This window comes from Etheostoma spectabile, unplaced genomic scaffold (assembly GCF_008692095.1).
Source record: "Etheostoma spectabile isolate EspeVRDwgs_2016 unplaced genomic scaffold, UIUC_Espe_1.0 scaffold00005401, whole genome shotgun sequence".
NCBI lineage: Eukaryota > Metazoa > Chordata > Actinopteri > Perciformes > Percidae > Etheostoma > Etheostoma spectabile.
The window spans coordinates 13,286-40,652 of record NW_022603258.1 but is presented as its reverse complement, the minus strand read 5'-3'; the positions used below and the strand labels follow the sequence as shown (position 1 = coordinate 40,652).

At 41.0% G+C, this 27,367-nt stretch overlaps 1 long non-coding RNA gene and 6 other non-coding genes across 7 annotated transcripts; 4 read left to right on the top strand and 3 right to left on the bottom strand.

The window, feature by feature from the left end:
* Positions 1-298: 298 nt before the first annotated feature.
* On the top strand, positions 299-23,410 carry LOC116677608 (uncharacterized). The gene is made up of 3 exons (XR_004329032.1): positions 299-736; positions 8,729-8,733; positions 23,400-23,410. It is a non-coding gene; the product is annotated as an uncharacterized LOC116677608 (long non-coding RNA).
* On the top strand, positions 6,230-6,301 carry trnac-gca (transfer RNA cysteine (anticodon GCA)). The gene has a single exon. It is a non-coding gene; the product is annotated as a tRNA-Cys (tRNA).
* trnal-aag (transfer RNA leucine (anticodon AAG)) lies at positions 8,728-8,809 on the top strand. The gene has a single exon. It is a non-coding gene; the product is annotated as a tRNA-Leu (tRNA).
* On the bottom strand, positions 9,151-9,222 carry trnag-ucc (transfer RNA glycine (anticodon UCC)). Its single transcript has one exon. It is a non-coding gene; the product is annotated as a tRNA-Gly (tRNA).
* trnae-cuc (transfer RNA glutamic acid (anticodon CUC)) lies at positions 11,157-11,228 on the top strand. The gene has a single exon. It is a non-coding gene; the product is annotated as a tRNA-Glu (tRNA).
* On the bottom strand, positions 11,915-12,002 carry trnay-gua (transfer RNA tyrosine (anticodon GUA)). The gene is given in 2 exon segments: positions 11,915-11,950; positions 11,966-12,002. It is a non-coding gene; the product is annotated as a tRNA-Tyr (tRNA).
* trnaq-cug (transfer RNA glutamine (anticodon CUG)) lies at positions 14,758-14,829 on the bottom strand. Its single transcript has one exon. It is a non-coding gene; the product is annotated as a tRNA-Gln (tRNA).
* Positions 23,411-27,367: the final 3,957 nt, after the last annotated feature.

The window sequence follows — 27,367 nt, the reverse complement described above, 5'->3', positions numbered from 1 at the left end:
CATGCTAAAAGTATGATTATTTACATGGAGTCTGGTGGAGAAATGCTGCTCTACACACGCTAAAAGTAGTGATTTATTTACATAGAGTCTGGCGAAGATATGCTACTCTAAACACGCTAAAAGTATGATTATTTACATAGAGTCTGGTGGAGATATGCTGCTCTGTACACCATAAAGTAGTGATTATTTACATGGAGTCTGGTGGAGATATGCTGCTCTGTACACACTAAAAGTAGTGATTATTTTCATGTAGTCTGGTGGAGATGTGCTGCTCTACACATGCTAAAAGTAGTGATTATTTACAAAAGTCTGATGGAGATATGCTGCTCTATACATGCTAAAAGTAGTGATTATTTACATGGAGTCTGGTGGAGAAATGCTACTCTATACATGCTAAAAGTAGTGATTATTTACATGGAGTCTGGTGGAGATATGCTACTCTATACATGCTACAAGTAGTGATTATTTACATGGAGTCTGGTGGAGATATGCTGCTCTGTACACACTAAAAGTAGTGATTATTTTCATGTAGTCTGGTGGGAGATGTGCTGCTCTACACATGCTAAAAGTAGTGATTATTTACAAAGAGTCTGGTGAGATATGCTGCTCTATACATGCTAAAAGTAGTGATTATTTACATGGAGTCTGGTGGAGAAATACTACTCTATACATGCTAAAAGTAGTGATTATTTACATGGAGTCCTGGTGGAAATATGCTGCTCTATACACGCTGAAAGTACCCTGCACTAATCAATTATTGTTTTTGGACTCTTCAGAGAGATTATACATGTGTGGCATATGTGGCTTTAAACAATAATGTCAACTTCCAACATAGACAACTAAAGTTATTGTTATTGTCAGACGTCACCAGCTAGAAGAAGCTCTGCAGAACAACTAGAGATGAAAACATGAAGAATGTCTTAGGTGCTACAGCAGCCGTTTTAACATTTAATCAAACCACACTCCTATCTGTAATTACATTTTTAGATATTAATAATAGCATTTCTCCTGGTCAAAGTGATATCTAACTAGTCAGAATGGTAATTAAAGATATGGACAATAACATTCTTACTTGTAGAAATTCTTTTTCAAGATATCTACAACTTTAATCAGTCAAACTACATTTAAATCCTTAAATAGTACAAGTGGCTGTTTTAATATTTAGTGGCTAGACTCTATATTTATTGCAGATATCTGTATTTAATTCTTCCTAGTGAGAAAGAACTTTCTAGATATCTGAACTAGATTTTATTAGAATATGTCCCCATCCCGTTGTGTAGACCAGTTTTTATTAAAGAACAGCAGTGCTGACAAAGCTCTGCTTACTGAACATGTCCTCCAGTCACTTTAGAATACGCTCAAAATTGGATTTATTCTTTCACTTCTTTTGACTTCATTCTCAAAAAACAACTCCTATCTCTGATTTATTCTTTTAATGTCTGGCACTAATACTGAAAGTTCAACTTTATTCTCAACAATAAAGATCATCCTCGACTGAAATCCAACTTGTGTGTAAACAAGTTCTCACTGCTTACTCAGGCCTTGTGTTCAACACCTGCTTTATTTCACCGTTTTTATTCTACAATCACATGTTTACACATTTCTTTGACTCATAAACCATCTTACAGAATTCATGAAACAAATAAAAATGGTCAAAGTGACCAGTAATTATCCAAAAGACTTTTCACACAAGATAGAACCATCCATTAACTTTTTATACGCGGTATAACAAGGACACACACTGTGTTCTGGAGACATTATGGGATGTAATAGGCCTCACTCTTAAATGAAGCTTCATGACACAGAGAAATATTCAGCAATATGTTTTCTGTGGCTGCACATCAAATACTAATACTGTGTATCTGATGACATAATCAACACATTAATTTGATGCATCATGACACACGTTATGTAGACGATATGTATTTAAACCTCTGTTAACCCACAGATATTTATTATAACTTCCAGAAGAAATCCGTTTCTAAAGACACCAAATAGGTCAAGATGACGTTTTATTCAATTTGCAAATAATTACTGATCATTTACAGTTTTTTACAATTGCTATGACAGATTTTTCAATACTTTTAACATTTTCCAAAACTCTTAACACAGTTAGCACTACATCTGCATGTGTAAGCTATACTATTACACATGTCTTGTTGCTTTAACACATAATGCATATAATTAACACAAATTTAAAATGCTTAAACTCCTTTTGCACACAAGCTCAAACAAGACCAAAACAATAGATTTTTACTGCCATATTTACCAATGCTTTAACACTGTATGTCAGAACAGATAACACCATGTTCTAAACCTAACCTTACAGGCTAAAGGCAAAGTGAACAACTATTCATATTGTGAATTGAAAAACAAATATATTCCCTGTATTTTTATTCCATTGCTAATGAGAAACAGCTTATTGAAGTTATGCAATTGATGAAATCACAGCTGATTCCCATCTAGGAAGCACACTGTGTTGACGTTCTTTCAATCACATGATCATATATTCTAAAAGAGGACTCTTTGGGCTGCTCCTGGCTGGAAAAGGAACAATTTAATGCAACACAAAGAAAGAAGGGAAGAAATGCCTGCACGAGGGCGAGGAAGACGATTACCAGGACAAGGGAGAAGAGTTAGAATGCGTTGGCGCTCAAAGAAGGACCAGAGCTAAGGTAACTGATCAGATAAGACCTGCTACCATCGACCATGTCATAAACCACGGGCTATCATACAGAGAGGCTGGTGAACGAGTACAGACAAATATCAGCCGGGACACAGTGGTATCTACAGTCCGTATTTCCAGAGAAACCAACAGGTAGGATATGCTTCTCCTACAGCAAAGTGTAAATACTGTAAAATTACCATTTACAGTATTAGAGTGACTTTATGCCTGGACATTCAGTCCAGAGTTGTAGAGGACAACTTGTCTTTGGGAACATTGCAGCAATCGGCATAACATCCATTTCCAATGAAACAACTATACAAAGTTGCTTTTGAAGGAACAGTGAACGCATCAAAGAACTCCGTCACCAATACGTCCAGGTAAGGTTACGCAATACAGTCATTACTGTAAACTACTCTATAAACCTGCAGTACATGAGGACATACAGTAGATATACAGTACAGCACAGCCAGGGCTGCCAACTCTCACGCATTGGCCGTGAGACACACGCATTTGACTGGTTTCACACGCTCACACGCCACACTCTCAATTTCTCACGCTGAAGTGTCAACCCGGTCGGTCAAATTTATGAAAGATGAGTTTATCTATGTTTTTAACTGTTGAGCCACTTGTGATAGACTAGTTGTGCTTTCAGAGACTGTGAGTGGGTTCAAGAGCGCTCCCTGTATGTGGAATTTTCAAATTGTCGCAAAATGAGAACATTTTTTCACGAGCCATCCCAGGTGCATTTCCCCGGCTTCAGGTATGAGCTCTGATTATCACAGACCCGTCCGGCGCTTCAAGTATGAGCTCTGATTATCACAGACCGTCCGTCGCTTCGTGTCCACTCTCTCTGTAAAGATAGAGGTGAGCAGCGCGGCTGGTAGCGTAGCAACTTCAGTTCATTTTAGTGTACTCGCTCTGGGGGGGGGGGCAGTGACGCGTTGCATTTGTGTGTAGTCCTCCAATGAAGAGCAGCGTGCAGCCTCCTCTAAACTTTGTCAGAGACCCAAATGCGCCTCTGTGTCTGTCAGATGGTCTGAGTGAGATCCACCATATCAGCGGAGCAATAACATGCACAGTACACTGTATTACAACTCTCCACATCTCGGACAACAGAGATGGAGGAGTTATATTTTGAATGTGCACAAAGTTGTAAACATGAGCAGAAATCTGATGAAACACATCTGAGCTATACTATACTATATATACAGTACTATATATACTATACTATTTATACTATACTATATATACTGTACTATATATACTATACTATATATACTATACTATGTATACTATACTATATATGCGATACTGCAACGTTGGGCCACTATAGTGCTTCTCTATCCTCGGTGCATCTCTAAATGTAACTGTAAATAATTAATTTGATGTTTTATAAAATGAACAAATAGTCTTTATTTTCACAAAAAAGTAATCCAGTAAGTGGGGCCCAGAGGATGAGGGCCAAACATTACTGAGCCTTGGCACAAAGGTTAAAGGAATAGAATTATGTAAAACAGTGGTTCTCATTCTTTAGAATTTCAGTGGTCTTAGTTGATCCCTCAACATTAATTTAACTTTGGGTCCCTGGTCCCTACACCAGGGACCCCTGGACCTGTTCTCCACAGACCCAAATCTTCTCAGCTGTTGCTGACATGCTACTGTCTCTTCATGTGGTTCATTATGTTTGGCACATTGTCTGGGTCAGTTCTTATATCATAAGAAGTTAATAATGTAAATAATGTAAATGCTAAATGCCCTAAAACCTGTTGATACTACAACAATGCAAGGGCTCTTAACCCTACAGTTTTGCACATATCATGTGGCTAACACTTGATTTCTACATTTTTTTTGCAAAAAACTCTCCAGAAGGTGCCAATTAATGGTTATTTTTCCAAATTTTTTCCTGGGGGGCATACCCCCAGACCCCCCTAGGGAGAGCCCCATCCCCCCCCATATACAAATCCCAATTTAAACCCTGAAGGAAAAAGACCCAAAGAAATTGCTTTGTACGCGGCAAAATGGGTTGGCCCCCCCAAATCTCACTCCAAGGTTTTTGGAAAAGTTGGCAGCTCTGCACAGCAGTTACATACACTGTGTCTAATTACTATCAGAGAGTCATGGAGTTGGAGGCCAATCAAGTCCCATATGAAATTATCTATGTTGACGTTCAACTTGGCGAAAAGGCGTCGCCGTGGGAGAGACATAATTGGAAGAAGGGCCCCAGTTACCGTGCCTGGCCAGAGAGGAGCTAACATCACCATGTGCGCCGCAATCTCCAACAACGGTGCACTCCTGCATAACTCTGAGATTGGCCCTTACAACACGACCGCCTTCTTCTGTTCTTAGAAGACCTGCACCAAAGACTGGTGCCAGAGGTAGAAAGGAGGCAGGTGGGAGACCACTTGTCAATATACGTGATCACATGGGACAATGTGGCATTCCACCATTTCCGTCCGATCCCAGCCTGGGTTGACGCCCATCCAAGGATGATGTCCCACTTCCTTGCCCCTTACTCTCTCTTCCTCGACCCCCTTGAGGAGTTTTTCTCAGCCTGGAGATGGAAGGTCTTTGACCATCGTCCACATGACCAAATGTCCCTCCTGGATGCAATGGATGCTGCATGCCAAGACATCACAGCTGAACACTGCCAGGGGGGATGAGGCATGCAAAAAGATTCTTCACATGATGCCTTGCCAAAGAGAAATCAGGTGTGATGTGGATGAGAACATGTGGCCAAATGCAGAAGACCGAGCAGATTAGAAGATTACTTTTTTTTTTTATTATTCCGGTGTTCTGTTTGTATATCTTGCAGTAATGTCCTTCTGCAAATATAGTCTTTACGGCTGCAATTCTGTCTTTGTCATTTTTTTTCATAAACTGTACATTCTATAAAGCTACTCTGAGATGGTCATTTATTTTTTGTATTGAATGTTTTCAACAAAAGAAATAAAAGGCATGTACAAAACACAATCTCTGATTAAGGGCATACCTGACACATCTGAAATAATGAAGTTTCTGTAATGTCAGCTGATGATAGTGTTTTTTGTCATTGTGTTATGATTGACTAAATGTTCCTGTTGGAGGAGAACATGTGTCAGTGTTTGGAAAAATTATTTGATTTTGAACATGTTTGCAGAGTTTTGTTAGACATAGTGTGTAGTGTTAGTGTTTTATTGTATTTTGAAAATTAGTTTTGGAGTTTAGTTTACAATGTGTGATTTTGAGCATGAAATTAACTGTTTTGCCAGTTGTGTGTTTTGGGTGTGTTGGTGTGTTAAGAGTTTAGGAAACTTGTTAAATGTATTGAAAAATCTGTCATAGGAATTGTAAAAAACTGTAATAGTATAGCTTACACATGCGGATGCAGTGCTAACTGTGTTAATAATTTTGGAAATTTGTTAAATGTATTGAAAAATCTGTCATAGCAGTTGTAAAAAACAGTAACTCCCTTTCATACAGTAGATGAGATTTGGATACTTTCTCAGACTGTGAAGGTAACCACATGGTGGAGGCCCTGCCATTGTTTTGCTGCACCATAAGCATATTCCACATAGAGTATGTTGGGGTATAGCTCAGTGGTAGAGCATTTGACTGCAGATCAAGAGGTCCCCCGTTCAAATCTGGGTGCCCCCTGCAAGGATGTGTGTAGGCTATCAACTTTATGATTGTTGTTGATACTTGACAAAAGCATGCATGTAACTAATGTTGCTTCTTTCCAGAAGCCCTTGTGCTTTCTCCCCTCTCAGACTTCCTTGGATTGTGGTGGCACCTGAGTAGTGGATGCAGCTCCAACCGTGGTCCTGCTGGACGCCCTGCACTATTACTGCAACTATTATTAGTAATAGTTCTATTACCTTTACTGCTGCCATAATTACCACCGGTCCTCTTTTCATTCCGTTCTCTCTCTCTCTCTCTCTCTCTCTCTCTCTCTTTCTCATCCTTCCGCCTACTGGTTGTGTCAGATGACTGCCCACCATGAGTCAGTTTTAGTCTGAGGTTTCTGCCTGTTAAAAAGACATTATTCCTCATACAGTGAGGAAAATAAGTATTTGAAAACCCTGCTATTTTGCAAGTTCTCCCACTTCTCAAATAAATAGTTTAAAAACCCTACATTGTGATTTCTGGATATTTTTTTTTTTAATTATGTCTCTCACAGTGGACATGCACCTACGATGACAATTTCAGACCCCTCCATGATTTCTAAGTTGGAGAACTTGCAAAATAGCAGGGTGTTCAAATACTTAATTTCCTCACTGTACTAGGTAGACAGTTATTATTACATTAGCATACCAGTGTATTTGGAAGGTGGCCTGAAGTTTGGCACAAATGGCCGGCCAAACACCTTCAAGCTGCTGGTGTTGACGCACTGGGTCACATGCCCGGCGTAGGTGAGCAGAGACGATGGCCTACTGGTCACCGCTGCAGTACCCCGATCCTGGTTCCACCTGTTCAGGCCTTCCAGGAGGTAAAGATGGAAATTCAGCGCATTTGCACTGGTTCCTGAGAAAACAATAACATTTTGATAGTCCATTAAAAAGGTCTAGCTTTCCAATCTAATGATTTTTTTAATAAAAGACTATACTGGGTGTTTATGATAAACTGTAAGGAATTAAGGAAATACTGTAAGGGAGACACCAACCTGGAATGAACCTGTTCAGATGTCAATGAAATGATTCCAGAGACACGGACCCTCTGGCACAGCGATACTTGGTCAGGACAACACCCCCTTCTTGATAGTAACCGTCTCTGTATAAAGCTGCACACCAGGCAGGTCCTGGATGCACTTGACGTGGCGTTGCTGCACACGCCAGATTGCTCCATGCGCACCTGGTCCAGCAGTGACACCCCCATGAGGTCCCTCCTGTTTGCCACTCCTAGCTCCTGCAGCAGCCGCTCAATGAGGCTGATGGTGGCCTCCTTTGGTCCGGCCACTCCCCAAACCTTGTCTGCAGCTTGCTGGACCCCTCACTGACGCAGAAGCCACAGTCCACATACAGCAGCAGTGTGGGTGCAATGGCTGACTGATGATAGAAGCTGGACGTGCATTGTATTGTTCTTACATGTCAATTGGATTCTGACTTTGAATTCAAATATTTGGCATCCAAGAAAATTTCTGAACTGATGATGTATCAGTCATTTTTTGGTGGTTTCCTGGTCACAGCAACAAGCTTGATCATTGACATACAGTTGCACGCCACGTATCACAAAACTGTTGGTGGGGCCTTATGTATCTGCTTGTATTACATCAAGTGACCTGCATACCAATGACTGCAAAGATTAATATGTACATGGTTTGCAGAACTGTACTTTCTAATAGAGGTAAGGCAAAAAAAGAGTGATGAAGAAGCCAAAAGAGAAAATAGGGAGAGGAGTCCCGGATTTGTTATTGTTTTAAGGAGCAGATTTACAGCTATAAACTTTGCAAATCAGTGTCTCACCCTGGCCGCCATCAAAGATGCCATTTGGACCTCCAGATACTTGCTGGTAAGAAAGCACATGCAGATCCCCCCCCCCCCCCCCCGTGGCTGTGATCAGGATGGCTGCAATATCTAAGTAGTATGTGTTTCATGATTGTACTTTGTTTTTGAGTGGTACATGTACACATTTTAAAGAGTGGTTTTATATCTGTGCTGCGAATTTTGACAAACTGTTTTGATCACTTGAGGAATTTCCGTGTAGTCTTTGGTCTTGGACAGTTACCTTGCAATCTAAAACTGTATATCCTATTGTCTCTGGAACAATAGTTGGCAGTTGGAGGAGTAATGGCTCTTTACAGTGAATATGCAGAAGAAGATGTTCACAAGTTCAGCCCAGGTAAATGTTCAGCCCATATTCACACAGACCTAAACCTACTCACTTAATGCTGGTTACAATATTATAATATCAACAATGCCAGAGAAAAATGACAAAGTGTGATAACATTTTTTAATAAAGTATTGGCAGTTTTTAATAAGTATTGGCTATTTCCTTGCAAAGGTTTTTTTTTCCTATACCATTACCAAGCATAACTTTAGTTACGATGCCGGTGTTTGTCACGATGTGGAGAGCTGATGCTTGCAGGTAGTGTGGCCGAGCGGTCTAAGGCGCTGGATTAAGATTCCAGTCTCTCTGGAGACGTGGGTTCAAATCCCACCACTGCCATTTGCATATGTTACATAGCTGGAAGCCAAACCAATGTGGTCTCTTACAGCTGTGTCATTTGGCCTGAACTTGGTGAAGAATCATCTATCACCTTGCTGAGATTGTTCCTTGTTAACCTGAGGTTCAACGATGGTGAAATCTTCCTTTCCAGCACTTTGGAGTAGAAAATCAACAAATAATTGTGATAATCTCCATATTGATCAAACTAATCGTGATTATCACTTTTGCCATAATCGTCCAGCCCAAAGAGATCTGATGTTTTATCAAACCAGGTTGGGCAAGTAACCTTTCTGCTGACGTCTTGTAAAATAAAGCAAGAAACATCAGTCAAAGAAAGCTACTGCGATGGCTGGGAATCGAACCCAGGTCAACTGCTTGGAAGGCAGCTATGCTCACCACTATACCAACATCGCTGTGTGATGCAAAGTTCACTTCAAATCTTGTAATACATCTGGGCATTGAGACTGGAAGTGCACTCTATCACTGAGCTACAGCCCCTGATGAGTCAGAAAGTCCCCCCAGGTGGTCCTGTGTTATCACATCAACAAGAATGGGAAGTGTGTTCATATACATCGTCGCCCTTCAATAGCTCAGTTGGTAGAGCGGAGGACTGTAGAAGTATAAATCTGAAATCCTTAGGTCACTGGTTCAAGTCCGGCTCGAAGGAGTAATCTTTTCAAGAGTTTCCCTTCACAGATCAATAAAGTGTTTCTGATTCTGATGAAGAGAAGGACAGACGACCCAAAAGCATATTACTTCTTGCCGAGACAGAACAAGAAAAAAAAGAAGAGGTGGGGGAGATAGAGTTAAGTCCTGAAAGAATAGAGAACTACACACAAAAGTTGTTAAATAGTGCCAAGTGTCACCAGAATTGGAAAAAACTATCTCCTCCTTTCTCCTGTTTGTACACAACCCAAAGTTTTACAAAACAAAAGTTAACTTTCCCCGAATCCCTCAGTTAAATCACAGTCAATATTTGTCTCACAAACCATCTCAATGTCCAATTTAAATAATTTATCCAACAGAATTGAAACTTTAACTCACCCCCGCTGTTTGAAATTGCTTCCTTGTCGTTTGGATTTCCGAGTAGAATCAGCGATCCCTCCTTGGTGGGAAAATGCAAAGACATAACAAATTCAGTTGTCTCCTACAAGGAGAAGACACTGAGGACAGATACAGAAGTCATATACTCTGAGAGGCATTGGAGATCTTATTATGAATAATTAATATGAAAATCAGTGGTTAAATGTAATTTTCATTACAAGTTACTGTTTGAAAAACTGAAAAGAATTGTTATTGAGATAGAGACAGATGAAGTGTTTATGACCCATCAATGATGACAAAAGGATACATCTGCTGTCGGGGGTCTGATTTAAAGGAAATGGTACTCTTTAAAAGTGTTAGGGTTCTAGCAATAAACTAATGAGGAAGAATTTAACAAATCTAAATCAACCAAAAAAAAGCCCAGGAACTTACTCTTTCAACTTATAAACCTGTATCATTCAAGTCCTGACTAGTTCTTATTCTTAAATACCAAGTCTCTTGCTGTTCCCTGACCAGTTGCCCCCCCCCTGCTTTGCAGTTTCTATCAATGTAAAATGAAGCAGAGGATGGAACAATTTGGAGGCATTACAGAGAACTAGCTTTACAAAGCTGCCGTGACCCGGATTCGAACCAGGGTTGCTGCAGCCACAACATAGAGTACTAACCACTATATGATCACGGCCACTTGGCTGCAGTAGGGCCTTGTTGTTGTGAAAGCATAGGGGGAACTCTGAATATCAACTCTACTGATATTTTCCCGCTTTCACAGATTGTTGACTAACAAATGAAAATTTCATGGATGATTTATCTAGCACTGCTGATTCTGTCCTTCAGGGACTTTTTTTTTTTCAAGGAAAGATGATTAGCAAGCAAAAACAGAAAAACAACAGCAAGAGCTTGATTATTGCTGTAGTTGACTGACACCAAGAGGCTTAGATTACTTTAATTACTCATCATTTGGCTCTTTATAGATGTACATTTTCTTTGTAGAGTTTGTACTGGGGGGTAAAGTCGGAAATGACGAACAAGGGATTTAGTCGCTAAAGACAGTACGAGCTAGCCAGGAGTCAAACCTAGAGTCCAAAGTCAGACTCTTTATCCATTGCGCCAAAGCTGGGGATCAACAGTCTCATAGGGGGGTGGAAGAAGAGGAAAAAGGGGAAGAGAGAGGGACGAAGGAAAAAGAAGAAAAGGAAGAGGAAAAAGGAGGAAAAAAAGAGGAAATGAGAGAAAAGATGAGAAAGATGCTAAATTACACACAAAGGAAAATCACATCTACAAAAATAAATCTGACCGATGGGACTCCCTGATGGTCTAGTGGCTAGGATTTGGCGCTCTCACCGCCGCGGCCCGGGTTCAATTCCCGGTCAGGGAATGGTCAGGACTTGACAGGTACAGGGGTTACATTTGAAAGAGAAAGTTCCTGGACTAGTTTTGGTTGATTTAGATTTGTCAAATTCTTCCTCATTAGCTTAAAGCTAGAACCCTGACATTTTTAAAGAGTACCATTTCCTTTAAATCAGCCCCCCGACAGTGGATGTATCCTTTTGTCATCATTGATGGGTCATAAACACTTCATCTGCCTCTATCTCAATAACAATTCTTTTCCTTTTTTCAAACAGTAACTAAACCCCTAACCAACATTTTTTACCTGAAAACCAATGTATGTGAGTGTCAGGTAATGTTATTGTTGGATTCAGGTCCAAATGTTGACATTTTAGTGCAATGCAAAGGTGCATAACAGATTGCTTTTTACTTACCTGGAGCGATGCAGAGCCGGGGGGGCCAACTAGTCAAGGAACAGCAAGAGACTTGGTATTTAAGACTACAAACTGACTATGTAACAGATGTGTAATCTGTCATGTCCTGCCTTCTGAAGCTCTAGCCAGGAGCCATTCCTCGCCTATTCTGTCAGGACTTAACTTTATCTCCCCCACCTCTTCTTTTTTTTCTTGTTCTGTCTCGGCAAGAAGTATTGTGCTTTTGGGTCGTCTGTCCATCTCTACATCAGAATCAGAAAGACTTCATTGATCTGTGAAGGGCAACTCTTGAAAAGGTTGCTCCTTCGAGCCGGATTTGAACCAGCGACCTAAGGATTTCAGCTTTTTACCTCTACAGTCCTCCGCTCTACCAACTGAGCTATCAAAGGGCAGCAATGTTTGTGAACACACTTCCCATTCTTGTTGATGTGATAACACAGGACCCCCTGGAGGGATTTTCTGACTCATCAGGGCTGTAGCCCAGTGATAGAGCGCACTTTCAGTCTCAATGCCCAGATGTATTACAAGATTTGAAGTGAACATTGCATTGTCCAGTGATGGTGGTATAGTGGTGAGCATAGCTGCCTTCCAAGCAGTTGACCTGGGTTCGGTTCCCAGCCATCGCAGTAGCTTTCTTTGAGTGATGTTACTTGCTTTTTTTTCTTTTCTTTTTTTACAAGAAGTCAGCAGAAAGGTTACTTGCCCAACCTGGTTTGATGAAATCTCTTTGGGCTGCATGATTATGGCCAAACATGATAATGACAATTACTTTGATCAATATGGAGATCACGATTAATTATCACAATTATTTGTTGATTTTCTACTCAAAGTGCTGGAATAGGAGGGTTCACCAACCTCAGGTTAACAAGGAACAATCTCAGCAAGGTGATTGATGGATGATTCTAGTTACTTCACCAAGATCAGCCCAAATGATACACATAAAGACTTGGGTGGCTTCCAGCTATGTAATATTTGAAAAGTGCAGTGATGGGAGTTCAACCCACGGCCCCAGAGAGACTGGAGCCTTGATCCAGGGCCTTTGACAACTCAGCTACATTACCAGCATGCAACCGTCTGCCCCATCGTGACACGCACAACTAATGGTATGCTTGTTATTGGGGAAAAAACCTTTGCAAGGAAAAAGCCAATACTTGTTATACATTATAAAAAATGTTATCACACTTTGTCATTTTTCTCTGGCATTGATTTTAGAATATTGTAACCAGCATTAAGTGAGTAGGTTTAGTTCTGTGTGAATACGGGCTGAGCATTTACCTGGTCTGAATTTGAGAACATCTTCTTTTGCATATTCACTGTAAAGAGCCATTACTCCTCCATTTTGGGCGACAAAATTTGGGTTTCTTGAAAAAAGTTCTTTAAGTACAGGTAAACTTAGAATGCTAAAAAAGGATTTAGAAGAAAAGTAGAAAAACGTTTGAGGGGCAAAAATGAAAAGCACTCAAGATCTGATTTAAATAGAGAAAAATAATCAATGTTCTAATCAGTGGTTGAATAAAGCAAACTGTAATAAAAAAAAGAGGGTTGTTGACCCAGATGTTGATGGATCAAAACCATCCTCTGCTAATTCCTATACTTTGTATCAGCAGTAAGTATATTTCCAGTCTGTTGATGTTTAACAAAGCATCTGATGCTGCAAGTGTTTGAAGTGAAATGTCTCTGCCTGCTGAAGAGTAAACTTGATGGCATCTCAAATTTGCTCATGCCCGCCATAACACCCATAAAAACTGGAGCGTAATATAATAAATATGCTACAATAAATATACTACACTACTATATTTATTTATTACATAACTACAGTAAAAAACGTCTGATAACATGAGGTATAAAAGAGAAAGCATACCGCTTAGTTTTTGTGACAGGAGGTCTTAGTCTACCACTACGTTCTATAACCCTACCAGTCAGATTACCACAGGAGGTAATATCTTCTGCAGCTCTTTTAAAGACTCTACCATAATACCTGCTGGAGATGCCAGGTCCTCATACATAGAAAGCATGAGCTCTACCACTGAGCTACATCCCCTGAAGATTTTCAGATTTTTTAAAACTTTTTTCTGAGATAGACTTAGACTTATCTTTATTAATCCTTTTGGGATGACTCCCGCAAGGAAATTGAAATATTACTGAATAAAAGAAGAAACCTGGTAAAACATGTAATGTTAATGTTGTATATGGCTTCAAAACCTTTAAATGCAACTGCGAGGGCTGGAAATCAAACCTGGGCAAAATGATTGCACTGCTACGGTATAAATCATAGTCGAAAAGTAACACACCTGTGGCTTTTCTGCTGGACAATGCACACTGCAAATCTTGTAACACAGACTGAAAAATAAAAACTAAGAAATCCATTTCTTAGGGAAAGGGGGGTTCCAAGGCTAATAGACCATTCAACAAGCAGTTCTGATGAACTATACTGGTCCATTCAGGATGAGCACTGTATACTCTGATTGCAGCAACACAAGTTTAAATTTTAGTGATCCCTAATTTTTATGGCAATTATGACACTGAACCGAAGAGATGGGTGGCTGGAGATTATTCATGAAGGTACATCTGTGATTGGGTATTCTCTAATAGGTCATTGGTTTGCTACCACTCTTACAGAATGCCTTCCGTTGTCGGCAGGACTCAAACCTGCACGAGGAGACCTCAATGGATTTCTAGTCCATCGCCTTAACCACTCGGACACAACAACCTGAAACTCAGTGCTATACCTATTTGCACAATTTCCATAAACTTTCTAATTGGTTAGTAGTAGTTACCAGACACGGGCAAATTGCAAATTGTAAAGGACTGCCTGTGTCTGTGGATCCTCGTGGAGGCAGCTTGATTGATTGATATGTTCCCTTATTTGTACCATAACAGAAATGTAATATTTGATCAAATCTGGGTTGGGCGAGTAACCTTTCTGGTTACTTCTCGACAAATAAAGCAAGTAACCACACAATGAAAACTACTGCAATGGCTGGGAATCCAACCCAGGTCAACTGCTTGGAAGTCAGCTATGCTCACCACTATACCACCATCACTGGACAACGCAGTTCATGTTCTTAAACCTGGAATCTTACTTTAAACTAGATGTGGAAAGTTGAAAGGTTGATCTTTTCACCTGTGCTGTGGCTTAAAAACAGGTTCCACTGAGATTTGAACTCAGATCGCTGGATTCAGAGTCCAGAGTGCTAACCATTACACCATGGAACCATTAGAAGTTATGCGAGGGTTTGCTAGGCAGTTTCTGTCATAATATCCACATGTGTGATATTAAAGGCACACAACAATCACAACAACTATTGGCCAACTTAAGTCCTTTAGTTAGCTAAGCGTTCAGAGGATGTGGGAAAAAGCAAGTCAAGAACAGGTTTTAAAGGACTTGACACAGACAGTGAATACAGCAGTAGATATGTCCACTGTGTACAAACAGAGGGTAACTTTACATCTGTTGACAATAAAGATGCTCACAAAACACTTTACTTGAAATTGCATTTCTTGCGCACATTTATTTCCTCTTAAATACAAAGAATAGCTAAGTACTTTATTCCCAATATCACATCTCAGACATTAGTTCCAGATGAAAACATTAGTTGTCAGAAGTGGAATTTGAACCCACGCCTCCAGCGGAGACTGCAACCTGAACACAGCGCCTTGGACCGCTCGGCCATCCTGACTGATTCAACTGAGGCCCCGTAGGACCTGTCTCAAAAATTATAATATAGTAAATTAAACATGTCATGATACAGTAGGTTCTCAGTCATCCATGTTATAGTTAACAAGGGAAGGATACTCAACTGTCAGCCCAAATATATGGAGACATGGAGACATGGAAGAAAGTCACCAGGGTGGCAATCTGCTTGACAAAGGCAATACATTGCACGGGATGTGAAGGCAATGTGCAATACATACTAAATCCTATGGTGGGAATCAAGATCCACCAATGTTTCTGTCAATAATGTCCACCTGAATCCAGAAATGTCCCTGCCAGAAGGGAAATAGTAAATGTACTGTATTTATATAGCGCTTTTCCAGTCTTAACAACTGCTCAAAGCGCTTTTACATCTACAGGAAACATTCACCATTCACACACATTCATACACAGTGGCCGGGGCTGCCGGCCACAGTGTATGAAAATGTCCAACTGAGTCCACAAATATACACTCACCTATAGGATTATTAGAAACACCATACTAATATTGTGTTTGACCCCTTTTCGCCTTCAGAACCTTCTTAATTCTATGTGGCATTGATTTAACAACCAGCCACAGAACAGTGCGTCACAACCACATTCATCACCATTAACCCCTGTTTTTCCCCTGACCTGTGCACTTTTTGCACGTGGCTCGGCAGCCAGGTGCAACGGCAGCAAGGCCAGTAGATTGTCTTGACCAGGACGACACCCCTAATTGCATTAAAGCAACTGCCATGTGATTGTATTAATGAGAAATTGAACAGGTGTTCCTAATAATCCTTTAGGTGAGTGTAAATCATAGTCAAAAAGTAACACACCTGTTGCCTTTCTGCTGGACAATACAACGTTCACTGCAAATCTTGTAACACATCTAGGCATTGAGACTGAAAATAAACACTAAGCTACCAGAACCTGTGAGATAATACAATATTGTTCTTGCAGGAGAATATAGAGATACCAAAGATAATCCAAGTGACTTTGCCTTTTTCAGAAGGTGCAGTTCTGCAAACCATGTACATATTAATCTTTACAGTCATTGGTATGCAGGTCACTTGATGTACTACAAGCAAATACATAAGACCCCACCCAACAGTTTTTTGTGATACGTGGCGTGCAACTGTCTGTCAATGATCAAGCTTGTTGCTGTGACCAGGAAACCACCAGCATAATCACTGATACACCATCAGTTCCAAAATTTTCTTGGATGCCAAATATTTGAATTCAAAGTCAAAATCCAATTGATATGTAACAACAATACAATGCACGTCCAGCTTCTACATTTCCGCATGAGTCAGCTTCCCCAATTTCTGAGTAACAGGAAAATAGCCTGATAAGGATACATGTGCAGCTCAACCTCAAAAAGTCATAAAGCAAATGCTGTGGCTTAAAGATCGAGTTCCCGCTCATAAAACATCAGACAGGCGCAGTCTCTGTGGCGCAATAGGTCAGCGCAGTCGGCTGTTAACTGATAGGATGGTGGTTCAAGTCCACCCAGGGATGTTTGTTGCTTAAATAACCTGGAGTGAGCCAACTCTGGGATTTATTTTTCTTTTAATTTATCCATTTATCCTGCAGAAGACCATAGAGCAGCCCAAAGAAAACCCAAGTGGTCTTACCTCCATCAGAAGGTACAGATCTGCAAACCATGAACACATTAATCTTTACGGTCATCAGAGATGGGAAGTAACGAAGTACAAATACTTCGTTACTGTACTCAAGTAGATTTTTCAGATATTTTTACTTTTCTTTACTATTTATTTTTTTGGTGACTTTTTACTTTTACGCCTTAAGACCAAATTGTTAGTTTTTCTGAATTTTCCCAACCATTGCAAACGTTTTTATAGCCTGGTTGGCGCAGTAGGCAGCGCGTCAGTCTCATAATCTAAAGGTTTTGAGTTTGATCCTCACAGTGTTTTAAAATCAATGGGGGGGGAAAGGGGAAATTATACTCTCAACAAGCAGACATCACAGAGATTTGCAAACAAAAAAACACAACTGATGCTGAAAATACAGTGACTTGCAGGTGGTCAACTACTACACAACCTTTACCTTTAGTCTTACACTGTCCAGCATAAATCACTGACACCATACCTCACACTCGTCCATGCATACACACTCACCACTGACTAAACCGACTACCACCATCATGAATTATCATTTCTTTTGTTGTGGTCATATTCTCGTGATTCCTTCAACCTTTGCACACGGTCTTTTGTCCTGGCCTTTTCATGGGGTCATGACAAAGCATCTAGGGTCGATCTTAGCCTTTGTGTGAGTATTATCATTTTGTGCAGCACTTTGGAAACCTTGTGTTTGTTAAAATCGTGCTATATAAATAAAGTGGATTGGATTGGATTGGATACATAGGTTTCCATATACATTGTTTTTATTAAGATTGAGGACCAAATTGTTAGTTTTTCCAAAAATTTCCCAACATTTGCAACAGATTTCAGGTTGGCGCAGTAGGCAGCGTGTCAGTCTCATACTCTGAAGGACGTGAGTTCAACCCTCACATGGGGCAAGTGCTTTGAAAACAAAACTGATTCTGAAAATACAGCAACTTGCAGGTGATCGAGCACATCAATTAAACTTTATTTCTAAAGCACAGTTAAAAACAACCAGGTTGACCAAAGTGCTGTACATTGACATGAAACAATAAATAGACAGAATACAACACCAGAAAAATACAGCATACAGTTCTCATGCTGGATTAAAAGCCAGGGAATAAAAATGTGTTTTTAGTCGAGATTTAAAAACCGGAAAGCTGGGGGCTAGTTTGACATGTAGAGGCAGCTCATTCCCAAGTCTCGGTGCTGCGGCTGAGAAAGCCCGATCCCCTCTGCTCTTCAGGCGTGTTTTAGGGACAACAAGAGGAGACTGGTTTGCAGACCTTAATTACCTTGAAGAGGCATGTGGCTTCAACAGATCAGTGATGTAGACTGGAGCTAGTCAGATTTGGGTTTTGAACACAAGACTGGAGCCTTAATCCAGCGCCTTAGACCACTTGGACACACTACCTGCAAATATAAAATCGCCACATCGTGACAAACACAGGCACCCTAACTAATGGTATGCTTGTTAATGTTATTGGAAAAAAAACCTTTGCAAGGAAAAAGCCAATACTTTTTTAAAAACTGCCAATATCACTATTAAAAAATGTTATCACACTTTATCATTTTTCTCTGGCATTGATTTTAGAATATTGTAACCAGCATTAAGTGAGTAGGTTTAGGTCTGTGTGAATATGGGCTGAGCATTTACCTGGGCTGAACTTGTGAACATCTTCTTTTGCATATTCATCACGTCAAGGGATCAAAACAGTTTGTCAAAATTCGCAGCAAAGATATAAAACCACTCTTTAAAATATGTTCATTTACCATTCAAAAACTAAAGTACAATCATGAAACACATACTACTTAGATATTGCAGTCATCCTGATCACAGCCACGGGGGGATCTGCTTTCTTACCAGCAGGTTTCTGGAGGTCCAAATAGCATCTTTGATGGGGTCAAAGGTGAGCCACTGATTTGCAAAGTGTATAGCTGTAAATCTGCTCCCTAAAAACAATAACAGGTCCGGCACTCCTTTCCCACTCGTTCCCACTTGGGCCTCCACAGGAAATAAAAGATGGCTTGTTCCAGGTCTAAAATCACTTAAAAAAAAGAGCTCATGAGAAAATCAAAGCTAAAATAACTGCCTTTTTTAAATGTGAATAGTTAAGGTGTGAGCAATCAGGAAGCTCAATTAAAAGATAGCTGTTGGAACCTTGGTCCTTCCCAAACCTTCCCTCAAAATGTGGGGCCCATATTCACACAGACCTAAACATACTCACTACTCAAATCAACAAAGCCAGAGAATAATGACAAAGAGTGATAGCATTTTTTAATAAAGTACTGGCATTTTTTCATCAACAGTTTCACTCTACTAGTTGAAAACTCCTTGGTCTCCCCTTCCCCACGGGTCAAGAGTCTGGGCGTCATCCTCGACTCCTCCTTATCCTTTCAGTCACACATAAATAATATCTGCCTGTCTGCATACTTCCACCTACGCAACATTAACTGCCTCCGTCCGTCCCTTACCACTCACACTGCCTCCATCCTTATCCACCGCCTCATCACCTCCCGCCTTGACTACTGTAACTCCCTTCTACTGGCCCTCCCTCAAAAATCCCTCCATAAATTTAAACTTCTTCAGAACTCAGCAGCTTGTGTCATCACCAGAACCCCCTTTTCATCATATAACCCCGGTCAGCTCCATTGGCTTCCAGTTCATTTCAGAATATAATTTAAAATCTTTCTCCATACTTTCAAAGCCGTCCATAAACTTGCTCCTCCATATCTAACTGAACTCCTTCACATCGCCGTCCCCTCCCGCTCCCTCAGATCCTCCTCCTCTATCCACCTCACTGTCCCCCCAGCTCGACTTGTCACCATGGGGACCAGAGCCCAGACTGGAGCTCCAACCCTGCTGCTCAGGGGGAACCTCTGCTTTAACCACCGACAGCTGCTGGACGTCTGAGGAGAAGAATCAAAAACATGCACATTAGTGTTTTTTGGCACATTATTAAAGTGCCAAAAACCAACATGAAAAAACAGCAAGAGTGTCTTGTTTTATTTCCAAGTCCCAGATGGAGTCTAGAGTCTGGGTATTTTAATTCCAAAAGACAAAGGAATTTTATCAGGATGCATAGTATCCTAATCCATGTAATAACTGGCCTTCAATAATAAAAATCTCCCAACCACATATAGGTTATTAGTCTGGCTATGGCCGGGTAAACTCAAACTATCCATTAAAGACAATTTTTAATATATCAAAGTTCTTAGAGCAAGACGTTTTTAGGAATTGGAGAATGTTTCCCATTAAAATAAAAACCACTTCTTGTACCTCCTTTTTATACAGACCTTTATTTTGAAGGCTATTCACCAAGCTGCAGCAAAACCGGATGTTATTCTTTGAGCAATATGGCGACTAACGTGAGTGAAAACATTGGAGTCGGTTTGTTGTGCTGGGAAAGTGTGTGAGCTCCAACAGATGTGGTCCATCAGAGCCTGTGTGTGTCCGGATAAACCTGTCTCATGGACTTTGTGCTGCTCACCTTCTTTCTGAATGTTTTACCTCGGACTCATCTCCCGGAAGCTACAAAGCTAACGACGCTAGCTTAGCATGCTAGCTGCTTAGCAACAGTTTGAAGGAAAACAAACAGCGTTTTTGACGGAGTTCGTTCGGAGGAAAAGTTTCTGTCATCGTGTGAAAATGTCTAAAGTCCAAATGCTGAGAGGGCTGGTGGAGCAGCGGCTAACTGCGGCTGCTGAAGAGATATTTGGGCTGGTTGAAAGAACGATAGCAGAGTACGAGGAGGAACTGTGTCGTTTAAAAGAGGAGCACGAGCGCCAACGGAAACGACTGGACGCTGTTTTCAGCCCTCAGCTCCGGCTGCACAGAGCAGGTTGGTACCTTTACTTCTTCTCTCCGGTCACCCTCTGGTTACACTGACATCAGACCGGGATGGGCCCACTTCCAGGACCCCTGTCATTCTGGTTCAATAAACCATGTTATAAACAAAGTTAATTAGCCTCCATGATGCTAATGTGCAGACAGGTCAGCCGAAGCCAGTTCAGGGCTCCAGACTAACTGTTTCACTAGTATGTCTTTTCCACCAAGGCTAACCAGGTGCTGGTTCTGGGCTGGTGCTAGTGCTAGTTCGGTGCTGGTTCTACTCTCCAGTTTTCTAAGAACCAGCTTGATTTTCCACAGCCTCGAGAGCCAGAGTAGGGCTACGTCACAACGTCACTGCAAGCACCTCCGTTGTCATAACAACGCGTTATGACTATCAACAATAATGGAGGACTACATACCGATACTTTTGCTCCTGGCTTTACAAATTCACACTGGAATTCAAAGACGGGCCTTGACAGCTCTTCGTGACCGCTATGGACAGAGGACACGTTCAAGGAGAAAGGTAATTATCTCCCATGATTTAACGTTTATTATCATATTTTGCTAGCTAGCGATGGCAACAGCAGTAGCGTCAAGCAAAACACCGTTAGGGTGATCAGACGTTCCGGTTTGACCGGGGCAGTCCCAGTTTTTCCGACAAAGAAAGCCTTTCGGGACGCTAAAATGTTCCGGTTTACCAACCACTATGGAATTGTCCTGGTTGTCGGCGATTACATAGCAGAAGTGATCTTATTATAGTCCGGTCATTTAACCCATGTAGAACATACATCCAGCGTGTGTGTGTGTGTGTGTGTGTGTGTGTGTGTGTGTGTGTGTGTGTGTGTGTGTGTGTGTGTGTGTGTGTGTGTGTGTGTGTGTGTGTCAATTGTAGCGTATCGTCGACATAATCTGTGCAGCCAGCGTTACAATGTATATTTGTAACCATTGTGTCTCATCTTCTCTGTCATGTTAACGGTGATATCGCCAGCCAGGGACGTGCATGTACATGTTGGGCAGTAGGGTTTAAGGGGGAAAAGCCTATTAGTTAATATAAGAAATGTAAACAAAAAGAATTTGATAATTTTGCAATCTTTTTTTATAAAACATCTCAACATAAATCTTCACACTAATCTGAAAATAATGTTGCTGCAATTTTGTTAATTTTTTAGTAAAACCCCTGTTATTATTGTTGGATGTAATACTGTACAATATCAAAGCATACATGTTAACAAACCAACTGACTTTTATTTTTGCAGGTTGTATTATGGCTGAGGGCGAGGCAGAGGAGGACACATGTGGTCTGGGCATACCACCGATCACACTATTGGTGGGACACAGTTGTGCCAGATTTTACCCCTACACAGTTTGTTCAAAACTTTCGAATGTCCCGGGAGTCATTAGAATACATATGTGGTCAGGTCAGGCCTCTCATGGGCCGAATGAACACCAACTACCGTCTGGCTGTTCCAGTGAGAAAACGTGTTGCAATTGCTCTGTGGAAGCTGGCTACTGGCATTGAGTATAGGACCATTAGCCACCTTTTTGGGGTAGGTCTAAGCACAGTGTTTAACTGTGTTCAGGATTTCTGTGACTCCGTTATAAAGGTCTTGCTCCCTCAACACATCACCACCCCAGAAGCTGCTAAGCTGGTTGAAATTGCCACCTTCTTCCATAACCGCTGGAGAATACCACAGTGTGTTGGTGCAATAGATGGAAGCCACATCCCAATCATTGCCCCCGAGGAGTATCCCCGGGACTACTTTAACCGGAAAGGGTGGCACTCAATAATATTGCAAGGAGTTGTGGACGGCAGAGGCCTGTTTTGGGATGTGTGTGTGGGCTATGCAGGGAGTGTGCATGACGCAAGAGTGCTAAGGCAGTCAAATTTATGGGATCAACTTAGTGATGGTGAATTACTTGGACAGAACAAAAAGATCATCTCTGGCATTAATGTTGGACACTACCTCATCGGTGACCCTGCTTACCCAATGCAGAACTGGCTTATGAAGCCCTTCTCCGACACTGGAAGACTCTCACCTGAACAACACACCTACAATTACAGGCTGAGCAGTGCACGTTCGGTTGTAGAGATGGCTTTTGGAAGGTTGAAGGGCCGTTGGAGATGTCTCCTCAAAAGAAATGACTGCAAGCTGGAGCTCAGCAAGAAAATGACGTTAACCTGCTGTGTGCTTCATAATATTTGTGAAGAGCATGGTGACAATTTCATGGAGGAGCATGTAGACGGGCAGTTACACATTCAGCCTCCAGGTCAAGCAGTACCTGAGCATGGTGAGCCAGAAGGGGCAGATATTAGAGCAGCCTTAATCAACTATTTCAGTAGAGAGGAGTGATAGTTTTTACAGTGATTGTTGTACATCATTACTGCCAGTTGCCTGTTTCTAAATGCACCGAAAGTTTACAGTAGTAAAAGCCTCATTTTCTGACAGGAGAAAATTTCAGAAAACTTGCAATACAAAAAAATGTCAGTAATCAACTGGGGAAGTTTCACATGTTTGTTCAATGTTTTTACCTGTTGTATAGTATATGTATCTGTTGATAATCCCTGTTACTTTGGATAGATAGTTAATGTGGAATACACTCATTAAATTATATCTTTTAACTCGTTGTGCCTATGTGTGTTGTGCCAAATAAGGATTGTTTGCACTTCACATTCACATTTTCAAAACTGTTATTTTATCTTTTTAATGAATAACCAGTCTGGTATTGTGTTATCTGACTTGTTGGAATAAGGAAGGGTGAGAATGTTGTTAAATATAAAAACATTTGTTTATTGTCATAGACAATCAAATAGTTACAAATAATAAATAAATAAATAAATTACATGTTAATTATTTCTGTGCTTGCGCCTCCATCACTGCCACCATGCGCCCCATGAGCCCCAGCAGAGCGCTGGTGTCTGCCTCCATCTTTGCCACCATGTCTTTGTTGAGCTGCAGGAACTTATCGTCAGCCTTCTCCATGTAGTCCAACAGCTCCTCATGTTCACGCTTTTTTCCTGTGTAGAAAACAAACCAAACCAAAATGTGTGATTATATGACAATGTCAAACTATCTATATACCTGTGCACTACCAGTACAAGTCCACACATCGCTGCAGACAAGCTCCAGTTGGTTTTATATTGGCTGCCATCATTTAATCTAACTGCAAACAAACCAAGCGCCTGCATGCTGACCATAGTGGACCTACCGATGGTTTCAGTAGGACACACTGACCATTTAAAGAGGCCAGGTTAAATGTTTGTTGGACAAAATGGAACCTATAAGGCAATGTAGAACATGTAAACATTAAGGAAACGCTTTATACACAGCACAAAATAGCTTACCTCGTCTGGCTTGCCGTGATGACACGGAGGCAGATGGGACCGGCGAGCTGCAGTCCTGTGGGGGGGGTGATGGTGGTGGTAGCTCTGTGTCATCATCTTCATCATCCTCACCAGTAACAGACAACTCTATAAACAACCAACACAGGGAGCAGGTTTAGTTTATAATGCTCATTCAAGACAGAAAATACACAGTAAGACCTCTGCTGTTAAGTTTCATAAATTTAAAAAAGAATCTTCAAATTCGCCATAACAGTAAATAAAAGCGGTTGTGTTTGCTCCCGTAATCGTCCCCTGATGTATTTATTATTTTATCAGTGAGCAAACCTCCCTGCTGACTAAAAGTGTTGCAGAACCAGAACATTTAGTTGGTGAATAACGCTCAAATCAAAATCTGAAGCATAGACTAAAAGAATTAACGTTATTTTAAACCAGCCTGTAGTTTTTGTTCAGCATCTCACATCACACTTTCAGTCACTATAAGCCTTCTAGCTACTACTACTACTACTACTACTACTACTACTACTGTCAGAAACATTGTGCCAGAACATGAACAATAACGTCGCTGTAAACGGGCTTATCTGCTAACGTTAACCAGCTACCGACCGTTAACGGGCTTCAACCCGTAGCCTAACGTTAATACGCCGTTAACGTTTAGCTACGGTACAAGCTAGCTAAGCTTGCTAGCGATAGCTTGCTAAACTTTGCTTGTCGTCACCGAACTAATGTTAACCATGCGAATATAACATAGAAACAAGACATAACGCTAGCTGGCAACACAGTTAAAAATACATAATTGAAATTGAAACATTTTAAGACCCACCTGAAGCATTGGGACGGTCTGCCTCTCCGTTCACCATCGCCTCTAACAACGCTGTGGCGGAGTTGAGCGCCCCGGTGGTTTGGCATGCCGGTCGGTCCCCCAGGATGGAGTCCAGGATGTTAAAATATGGCGATCTTCTTTGCTGACCGCCACTACCACTTCGCCCAAGCTCCTTTTTTTGATCCCGATAATCTTTTTTTAATTTTTTAATTTTGTTTATCAGCTGATCCGTACTTCTCTGGTAACCCGCAACAGACATCTCATTTTGAAGCCTTTCGAAGACGGGTTTCGTCCGTACAGCTCCATCCAGTTTATGTTGAATTTCTGTGGAGGACCACAGAGCCAGCAGTTGGTTTCCTCCACAGACCACGGTTGTTTTTGTTTCCCATCCATTGCCAAAGCTAACATTAACAGCTGTCTATAGTTAACAGCTGATCGGTGTTTTAAAAATGGCGGTCCGAAGTTTTTGTTTTCGAACGTCATGATAACCACCCCCCCCCCCCCAGCACCAGACGTAACCGGTTCTTATCTCTGGACCAGCGCTAAGTTGGTGCTGAGTTGGAACCCGTTTTCTTGGCCCAGAGCCAGGTTTATTTGTGTGGAAAAGCAAAGAACCGGTTCAATATCTGGCCCTGACTCCGAACCAGCACCAGAACCGCCTTGGTGGAAAAGACATATAGGACCACTACAGACACTAACTGAACTGTTGGACAGGAACTATTTAAGGATGCACAGCTTAAATCTACACAAGCACTATTTGTTTTTATATGGAAAATAATTTTATAATTATATTATCAACTGTGCCAATGGGCCATTTGCTTATGGCCAGACAATGCAAGCTATATGTATTTTATATTTTATAGAAGAAGCAGTCACATCCAGGGGCGTAGCACAAGATCCTGGGCCCTAGTCCTGATGGGCTCCCATGCTCCTCAACTCCCCCCCAGTATAAATACCCGGGCTCGGTACACATATCTATAGGCCTAGATGTTTATAGGGTAATAACTATTAACTGATGCTAGGTAGTAGGAGTAGGCTGATTTGTCTACACACATTTTAAGCCTCCTTTCTCAACATTAGACTTCTTTACTGTGGTTACTAGGCCTACTACATTAGTTTTCTCTGTACCTTTACTTGCCAACCTGTGTACTATGGTGTCTCTGATCATCGTTAATTTATCCGGCCGTAGTCCTGGGTCCTCTGGCAAAAACTGGTCTGCATTGGTCTGCCTAATTTCCAGTTCCTTCTCTCATTTCCACACTGCGCTCAGCAACACTCATGCTCTCTTCACTCCCATCCTCCTCAGATCTCATCTTTCTTTATGAAGGATGCATTTGATATTAAGCTATTATATTTAATTGTAACCTAATGTAACACACTAATATGTTTTAGTTAAAACCTTTAAATCAAAATGGCTAAACATGGTTTACTTTAATTTTGATACAAGTCCACCGGGTCTCAAATCCAAAGAGGATGGTCTGTTGCGTCTCCACTCCCCCCCCCCCCCCCCCCCCCCCCCCCCCCGGTGTCACAGCCCTGTGTTTCAATGTTAAGATCTACTTCTACTAAATCTGACATAGTTAATGTTGACATGTATCTATCAATGATCTACCAAGCTACACATGACACTGATTAGCCTTTTATTGCTAAGTAGAGACATAGCCTATTATAAAATTAGGCATGTTTCAAACTAGGCTATTATAACGGTGTTTTGAATGGAAACAGAGGTTAGTGTTGTTTACATGTATACGTTATTGATACTGTATATTCTGCTCTTTCAACGTGTTGTCAGTCTGTTTTTAACGGTCGGAGATATTCAAGCAGTTTAGCACCATGGATTTAGTTTCTAGTAAGTTACCAGTTGTTTCCCCTCATTTGGTTTTTCTTTCCTTTTTTGTTTTTTTCCCGTTTTTTTTTACAAAAAACTACTGTACGGTAAAATAATAATTTTAATCATCAATACGAACTGAAGGCTTCAAATTGCGAAGATCAGCACCCCCCCCGCGACCAGAGTCACTGGATTAGAACGGGAGAAAATGAAAAATGATTATGAAAAACAATACAAAGTACAGTAGGAAAAATAGTGACTCCGGTGTATTTCACAGCTCTTCTGACTGAGCCGCTGCAAATCCGTGAAGCAGCGAGACGGTGGAAGGTGAACTGCAACATCGCGAGGGTTCACTGTATAACAAACAGACACATGGTCGGAGAGTCTGGGAAGAATTTAAAGCTTTTACTCTTAAACACAAAAGGCACGTCTACTTTAATATACAGTGTATATTTAAACATATCTGTGGTCAAGCTCAGTGCCTCGCTGTGTTGTATTAACTCTGAAACTTTCTCTTTGAGTCCCTAACGTTTTAACAAACTTAAAACTTAAAACCTCAGCCCTCCACAACAGCAATGGGCCTCACATCCTGAGCCATAAAGTTGACAAATCCTTCCGTGATATTATTTT